The sequence below is a fragment of the Sinocyclocheilus rhinocerous genome, unplaced genomic scaffold (assembly GCF_001515625.1).
Source record: "Sinocyclocheilus rhinocerous isolate Xijiao unplaced genomic scaffold, SAMN03320098_v1.1 scaffold1619, whole genome shotgun sequence".
Lineage (NCBI taxonomy): Eukaryota > Metazoa > Chordata > Actinopteri > Cypriniformes > Cyprinidae > Sinocyclocheilus > Sinocyclocheilus rhinocerous.
Window position 1 is genome coordinate 269,265 of NW_015649446.1, and position 8,983 is coordinate 278,247.

Genomic DNA, 8,983 nt, shown 5'->3' on the forward strand with positions numbered 1-8,983 from the left:
CCAAGCATGCTCAAGTTCTTTGTTTTACTCCCGCTCACATATTTTGTTTGCTTGTGTACAATATGAAAGTACACTGTACACGTATACCTCTCTTTCTCACTGGTTTTGTCAAAGACACACAGACGCATACACACAGACACACACAAATATGTAATTACTTCATGCCACTTGAGACTTGCATATGTCACAGGGCAACTTGTATGCTAAAACAGTTACAGTATCTCTAGTCTCAACCCCTGATATTTTGTCTACAGCCTCAGATATGGCAACCCCAGACTGACTACTTATTGTACTTCAGTCCTTATCTATGTAAACCTTGGAAAATCAAGATGTGAGGAGTTTATTCTTTTTGAGGTGCTTTTAAAGGACTCTGCATGGCGAGATTAGCATTGGTTCCTGGTCCTGTGGATATAATGTTCAAATAATGGCTTGTGATATTCCACACAGTTGGCTATGATTGTTATATATTGAAGAGGGGAAATCCCAGACCCAACCTGAATTTTTACATGTGAAGAAAATTACGTGAGGTCTTAGTTCAAGTACCTTGCTGTTTTCACTTTGTTTTAGTTGCTTAGAGAATGGCAGGATTTGTCTGGATTTCTGCATAAATTGGTCTTAAATTTTAAAAATTACAGCACAATAGATAAATAAACACAGACACCAATAAACACATTTTCATGTCGTTTTTGAACTCATTTTGGAAATATTCACAGTGCAGTGTGGAAAACATTTGAATCTCTAGGCTAGTGACCTCAACAAAAACATGGATCCTTGTCACTGAGACGAGATTCACAGTGTGGCTCTGAGCCCTATAATGCGCTATAACAAAAAGTTTAAGTGTCAGCTGATTCACAGAAACCCCTGGAGAATGTTAACATCTCTGTTGAAGTGTCTATGATGAATTAAACATTATGTAAACAGATGAAATCAAAGTTCTTAAAACACACAGCACCACGTGTGGAGTGAAAAGGCACAGAACACCAACATCAAAGCCACATCCTAGCTGTAAAGTAGGTTTTGGACATGCTTGCTGCCTTAGGACCTGGACAGCTTTCTATCATGACAGATAAACAGAAGTTTATTGGGATAGGCTGCAGAATATTGAAAAAGACAATAACTTAAACCACATTAGTAGACTAACAACAGAATGCCAGGAAATTACGCATTCTGGAATGGCCCGTTCTGACCTCAAGATGCTTTGGCACAACCTCAAGAGAGCGATTCACAGCAGAAAGACATCTGATATTTTACCTAGCTGAAAGAGTTTAGCGAAAAGGAATTGTTCAAAGCTCCTGCCCTGAAAGCTTGTCTGATCCACAGTTACAGGAAACATTTGGCGGAGACCACTGTGGTCAAAACAGGACAGGCAGATGTTTCTGCCTAAATTATGATTATTAAATGCAGGGTTCACAGATTTTTTTCCGTCCTGCACAGTGACACAGTGTGTTCAATAAAAATATGAACATGTATCCTAGTTTGTGTGTTATTTAAAAAAGTGAACTATGTTTGTCTATTCTTTTCATTATTGAGTCAAATGAAATCCAGGTAAATGCATCACATTTAACTTTTTTTTTTTTTTTTACTTTTTTTGCATCACATTTGACTTTTTTTTTTGTCCTTTGACCTTTTTTTAAAGCAATGTCCTTTGACATTTTTAAGGCAAGCAATTATTTATTTATTTATTTACTTATTGTTTTATTGTGTATGAACATTGAAATGTTAAATGTCAAGGAAAGAAAATATGGGTTTAAAATGGGTGATATTTAGCCTTTAGGGTTTCTTGGCAGAACACACAGAAACACACATCCGTAATACCTCTTCCTAAGAGAATTTCCCTTATCAGTCTCTTTCAAACGTGCGTTTGTTTTGCACTTCCATGGAACTGTCAAAAGAACAAAATCGAGGACAAGCCCAGTCTGTACCCAGATGACTTCACATTAACACTTTTTCCTCAGTACTGATCTGTAACTGAGAGGAAGAATAAGAGACCTTGGATGCTTTGATTGGTTTAGTTTATTAATTAGAAAAGTGCTTCAGCTCTTACTGCTCTGTACTACTTTTACACAGTTTTCTAACCACTGCTATATGCAGACACTAATGGAGACATGACATTTAAAAAAAAATTGAATTTTGCCTCACAATAGAATTCCTGTACACACCCTGTGTAATGAATCCACTGAGGCATGTTGAAGTAGAACCCATGTGCAGTTTTAATTAAGTCCAAAACATAAACAAATGCAAGATGAACAGAGACTAGACTTGGCATGGACTTAAGTATGGACATAAACTCACCAACAATGGTAACATGAACAAAGCTAGACAATGGACAAAGAAACATGAGGGCTACATATATCAAACAATGGGGTCACATGACACTCATGTGAACAATAAATACAATAAACCAATGAGAAAACATTGATAAAACAGAAAACCACATGATAAAAATAACCAATGAGAACAAGACACATGGACAAGGGTAGCACATGGCATACTTTTATGATTTCTTTTATGAGATGGCCTCCTTAGCCATGATAGGGCAGACTGTGAGTTCAGAGATGGCTTCCTTGTCCGTGACATGACTGGCAGAGGGTTTACATGTGACTGACCACTGTGGTCAAAACCGGACAGGCAGGAAACTCACAGGCTAGCGCCATCACAGGACTGATTTCTGGGGCTTAAGCAGCCTCTGGAGCGGATTCGCGGACTCTGGAGTGGACACATGGACTAGAGAGCAGTGTGCAGCCCAAACACACAAAATGGCCATCGCCGTAACAGTGAGTGCGACTGACAGTGACTCAGAGACACTCAGACCTCGTACCACCGCAGAAACACCAGCAGCTCGCACCGACGTAAGCGGTGTGTCCTTTAAACTGGAAGCCAGTCACAAACGCCTAGGAATCGCATTTGTAGCCTCCGATGCGACGTTCATGACACCTGGAAACACTGGAGTGGAGTCCATGATGTCTGAAGACTCTAGTATGTCATCCATGACTGCTGGAGTCTTTGGCATGGCATCCCTGTTGGCTGGAGGCTCTGGCGTGGCAGCCATGACATGACGAGGCTCTGGCGTGGCGTGACGAGGCTCTGGTGTGGCGCCAGTGGCGTGAAGTATCTCTAGTCTCAACCCCTGATATTTTGTCTACAGCCTCAGATATGGCAACCCCAGACTGACTACTTATTGTACTTCAGTCCTTATCTATGTAAACCTTGGAAAATCAAGATGTGAGGAGTTTATTCTTTTTGAGGTGCTTTTAAAGGACTCTGCATGGCGAGATTAGCATTGGTTCCTGGTCCTGTGGATATAATGTTCAAATAATGGCTTGTGATATTCCACACAGTTGGCTATGATTGTTATATATTGAAGAGGGGAAATCCCAGACCCAACCTGAATTTTTACATGTGAAGAAAATTACGTGAGGTCTTAGTTCAAGTACCTTGCTGTTTTCACTTTGTTTTAGTTGCTTAGAGAATGGCAGGATTTGTCTGGATTTCTGCATAAATTGGTCTTAAATTTTAAAAATTACAGCACAATAGATAAATAAACACAGACACCAATAAACACATTTTCATGTCGTTTTTGAACTCATTTTGGAAATATTCACAGTGCAGTGTGGAAAACATTTGAATCTCTAGGCTAGTGACCTCAACAAAAACATGGATCCTTGTCACTGAGACGAGATTCACAGTGTGGCTCTGAGCCCTATAATGCGCTATAACAAAAAGTTTAAGTGTCAGCTGATTCACAGAAACCCCTGGAGAATGTTAACATCTCTGTTGAAGTGTCTATGATGAATTAAACATTATGTAAACAGATGAAATCAAAGTTCTTAAAACACACAGCACCACGTGTGGAGTGAAAAGGCACAGAACACCAACATCAAAGCCACATCCTAGCTGTAAAGTAGGTTTTGGACATGCTTGCTGCCTTAGGACCTGGACAGCTTTCTATCATGACAGATAAACAGAAGTTTATTGGGATAGGCTGCAGAATATTGAAAAAGACAATAACTTAAACCACATTAGTAGACTAACAACAGAATGCCAGGAAATTACGCATTCTGGAATGGCCCGTTCTGACCTCAAGATGCTTTGGCACAACCTCAAGAGAGCGATTCACAGCAGAAAGACATCTGATATTTTACCTAGCTGAAAGAGTTTAGCGAAAAGGAATTGTTCAAAGCTCCTGCCCTGAAAGCTTGTCTGATCCACAGTTACAGGAAACATTTGGCGGAGACCACTGTGGTCAAAACAGGACAGGCAGATGTTTCTGCCTAAATTATGATTATTAAATGCAGGGTTCACAGATTTTTTTCCGTCCTGCACAGTGACACAGTGTGTTCAATAAAAATATGAACATGTATCCTAGTTTGTGTGTTATTTAAAAAAGTGAACTATGTTTGTCTATTCTTTTCATTATTGAGTCAAATGAAAGAAATTCAGGTGCATCTCATTTTACTTTTTTTTTTTTTTTTACTTTTTTTGCATCACATTTGACTTTTTTTTTTGTCCTTTGACCTTTTTTTAAAGCAATGTCCTTTGACATTTTTAAGGCAAGCAATTATTTATTTATTTATTTACTTATTGTTTTATTGTGTATGAACATTGAAATGTTAAATGTCAAGGAAAGAAAATATGGGTTTAAAATGGGTGATATTTAGCCTTTAGGGTTTCTTGGCAGAACACACAGAAACACACATCCGTAATACCTCTTCCTAAGAGAATTTCCCTTATCAGTCTCTTTCAAACGTGCGTTTGTTTTGCACTTCCATGGAACTGTCAAAAGAACAAAATCGAGGACAAGCCCAGTCTGTACCCAGATGACTTCACATTAACACTTTTTCCTCAGTACTGATCTGTAACTGAGAGGAAGAATAAGAGACCTTGGATGCTTTGATTGGTTTAGTTTATTAATTAGAAAAGTGCTTCAGCTCTTACTGCTCTGTACTACTTTTACACAGTTTTCTAACCACTGCTATATGCAGACACTAATGGAGACATGACATTTAAAAAAAAATTGAATTTTGCCTCACAATAGAATTCCTGTACACACCCTGTGTAATGAATCCACTGAGGCATGTTGAAGTAGAACCCATGTGCAGTTTTAATTAAGTCCAAAACATAAACAAATGCAAGATGAACAGAGACTAGACTTGGCATGGACTTAAGTATGGACATAAACTCACCAACAATGGTAACATGAACAAAGCTAGACAATGGACAAAGAAACATGAGGGCTACATATATCAAACAATGGGGTCACATGACACTCATGTGAACAATAAATACAATAAACCAATGAGAAAACATTGATAAAACAGAAAACCACATGATAAAAATAACCAATGAGAACAAGACACATGGACAAGGGTAGCACATGGCATACTTTTATGATTTCTTTTATGAGATGGCCTCCTTAGCCATGATAGGGCAGACTGTGAGTTCAGAGATGGCTTCCTTGTCCGTGACATGACTGGCAGAGGGTTTACATGTGACTGACCACTGTGGTCAAAACCGGACAGGCAGGAAACTCACAGGCTAGCGCCATCACAGGACTGATTTCTGGGGCTTAAGCAGCCTCTGGAGCGGATTCGCGGACTCTGGAGTGGACACATGGACTAGAGAGCAGTGTGCAGCCCAAACACACAAAATGGCCATCGCCGTAACAGTGAGTGCGACTGACAGTGACTCAGAGACACTCAGACCTCGTACCACCGCAGAAACACCAGCAGCTCGCACCGACGTAAGCGGTGTGTCCTTTAAACTGGAAGCCAGTCACAAACGCCTAGGAATCGCATTTGTAGCCTCCGATGCGACGTTCATGACACCTGGAAACACTGGAGTGGAGTCCATGATGTCTGAAGACTCTAGTATGTCATCCATGACTGCTGGAGTCTTTGGCATGGCATCCCTGTTGGCTGGAGGCTCTGGCGTGGCAGCCATGACATGACGAGGCTCTGGCGTGGCGGCCGTGGCGTGACGAGGCTCTGGTGTGGCGCCAGTGGCGTGACGAGACTCTGGCATGGCATTACGAGGCTCTGGCGTGGCGGCTGTAATGTGACGAGACTCTGGCATGGCATTACGAGGCTCTGGCGTGGCGGCTGTAATGTGACGAGACTCTGGCATGGCATTACGAGGCTCTGGCGTGGCGGCTGTGGCGTGACGAGGCTCTGGCGTGGCGGCTGTGGCGTGGCGAGGCTCTGGTGTGGCAGCCATCTTGGCTGATGACTCGGGCATGGTGGCTAAGACGTGAACAGGCTCTGGCTTGGAAGGCATGACATGAATAGGCTCTGTAGACTCTGGTGGTCGTGGTGTGAATAAATCCTGACATGACGGTTCGGGCGTGGAAAAACTCCGGTGTAGCAGCCATGACGTGATGAGACTTTGGCGTATCAGACATGATGGCTGAAGGCTCTGCCATGGTAGGTACTGGAGAATTGTGGGGTTCCTCACCAAGCGGCAACCTCCCGCTCTCTCTCGTGAAGCCAACAAGGAAGTGACTTAAACTGTAATTCATCAACTGGCCGCTAGAGGCTGGCTGCAAAAGGGAGTCAATCCCATAGACTCCCCATGTTAAAATACCCAACTTTACAATCCCATAGACTCCCCATGTTTTTATATAGCGCTTTTCCACTGCGTGGTACGACTCGGCTCGGCACGGCTCAGCACGGAACGGCACGGTTCGGCTCAGCACGGTTTGCGTTTCCACTGCAGTTCAGTACCGCTTTAGAGTGGGCGGGATTATTCACGTGTCGTTTATAGTTGCACCGCCTCTACTGCCGCGACTCCTGAAAAACGTTTCCATTCTGCCTCACCCCATCAAGCTCTTGTTGGATCCGCTCCTCTGCTATCAACGAGAGGAACGTCTGTATTTCCTCAACAGACAACGAAACAGCCACTTTTTGGTTGTTAAAAAAGGTGCGCTCGTTCAAAACAGTTGCGTTCGATCCTTCGCTGGCTGTGCTGATTTAAATCTAGTGGTTCTGTTGTGTTTGTGTCACAAGTTCAGTGACGCAGGTAGTAACGATTCTCTCCGGCCAATCCGTGATCAGCAGAGTTTACACGTCACGTTTTGGTAACGGTATGGTTCACTTGGAACCTCAACCGAGGTGGTACTAAAAAAAGTACCAGGTACCAGGTACTGTACCCAGTGGAAAACCCCCCAAAAGTGAACTGTACCGAGCCGTACCGTGCCGTACCATGCAGTGGAAAAGCGCCATATGTTCCTCACCCATAGTCCCCACAATAATGAGGAATCACTCAGCAGAAGGGCATGGTCTATGTATTTCACCAAGGACTAGTGTATCTCTCCCCCTGGAAGCCATGAACAAATGGGTTAATTTAACCCATCACAAAAAAAATGTCTTTTAATGCCACATCATTAAAATTAACTAGGTGACAGAGTCCACAGAATTCCTCCACTTTGTCCTCTATGCATCGATCCCCTTGATGGAGGCAAAGCAAGGAAACTGCTGGGTTCATTGTAACAGGTCTAGCTTTCTGTAATGCAGTGGTCGCCAACCCGTCGATCGACTGGTAGATCTTTATCACTGTTCCAGTAGATCCCGAAAATAACAGTAAAATAAGTTAAAAAATGCATTACATTTCTGGGGTTATATTAATGTATCACTGAAGGGAACTGTCTTGAGAAAAGTTTCAATGGCAATGGCATTTTCTTCTCCTCCGTATAAAGCGCTGAAGCGACCCCAATAATGTGATATTTAGTCCCTGGAATGTGAATTTTACTGGAAGATCCCCGCCGAAAAACGTGTATTTTACCCCCAGAATGGATTTTTACAGGGAACCCCCTCGAAACGCGATTGAACTAGTTTTTTTGCGAAAACCTGGCAACCCTGTTCATAAGCGCCACCTCCTGTCAGAGAGTGCGTCTCATTCAGACCTGCTGTTTTTGTTTCGTGCAGATGTTTTATGTAGCAAATAAATAAATAACACCTAAAGTCAGACAATTATTTTTTTGTTTTAAATCCTGAAATTAATCTAAATCAAATCAAAAACAACTGCCCGTGCAGATCGTGATTAAAATGCAGTGGTTGCCTCTAATTTCAAATGGCTAGATATTTTTGTTTAAAGCCAGTTTGTTTGTTATAAAGCAAATAGCCAATAAATAAATTTGCTTAAAAATCTGTATCAGTATCAGCCAATTTGCTAGTTTAAAAAAAAGAAAGAAAGAAAGAAAAATCTGAATTCTGATGGTGACCACTGCTGTAATGAATCCACTGAGGCACATTGAAGTAGAACCCATGTGCAGTTTTAATGAAGTCCAAACCATAAACAAATGTCAAATGAACAGTGACTAGACTTGGCATGAACAAACATGAACTTAAGCATGGACATAAACTCACCAACAGTGGTAACACAAACAAAGCTAGACAATGGACAAAGAAACATGAGGGCTATATATATCAAACAATGGGATCACATGACACTCCTGTGAACAATAAAGACAATAAACCAATGAGAAAATAGAACAAAAAGCATGAATACAACCATTTATTCCATGCTTATCTTTCTTGAATGGGGTAATTCAATCGCTATGGCTGTGTTATTTGACCCAGAGGAAAGATACATACTTATGTAAAGGATCATTAGTCATCGGCCCCTGAAATTGTGAGATCTTGTGTATGAAGTTCATCTGCATTTTTTCTGGAGAACGTGCTCTCCCTACCATCCCACTGAAAATGAAACACACCAGCTATCATCCCAAATTTGTAATTAATCATTTATAAATCTGTTATCAACTACAGAGAAGCTGTAAGGTCTACCTTTTCCACAAAATAAAAGCATTTGAAACGTTTGAAAGGTGTCAGGGTTTGTTTTGGGTTGTGTTTGTGTTCATGTCTTTTGCTTTCCTGCCACGGCCAAGGAGGCCCTTCATGATCTCACTGTCTGCCCTGTCACGGCCATGGAGGCCGTTCATGAACTCACTGTCTGCCCTGTCACGGCCATGGAGGCCGTTCATGAACTC

General features: G+C 41.7%; 1 protein-coding gene across 1 annotated transcript in view; it reads left to right on the top strand.

Annotated features, from left to right (window-relative positions):
* LOC107710563 (leucine-rich repeat and calponin homology domain-containing protein 2-like) overlaps positions 1–8,983 on the top strand; it is a 77,314-nt gene that overhangs the window by 51,969 nt on the left and 16,362 nt on the right. The gene's annotated exons all lie outside the window — the stretch shown is intronic.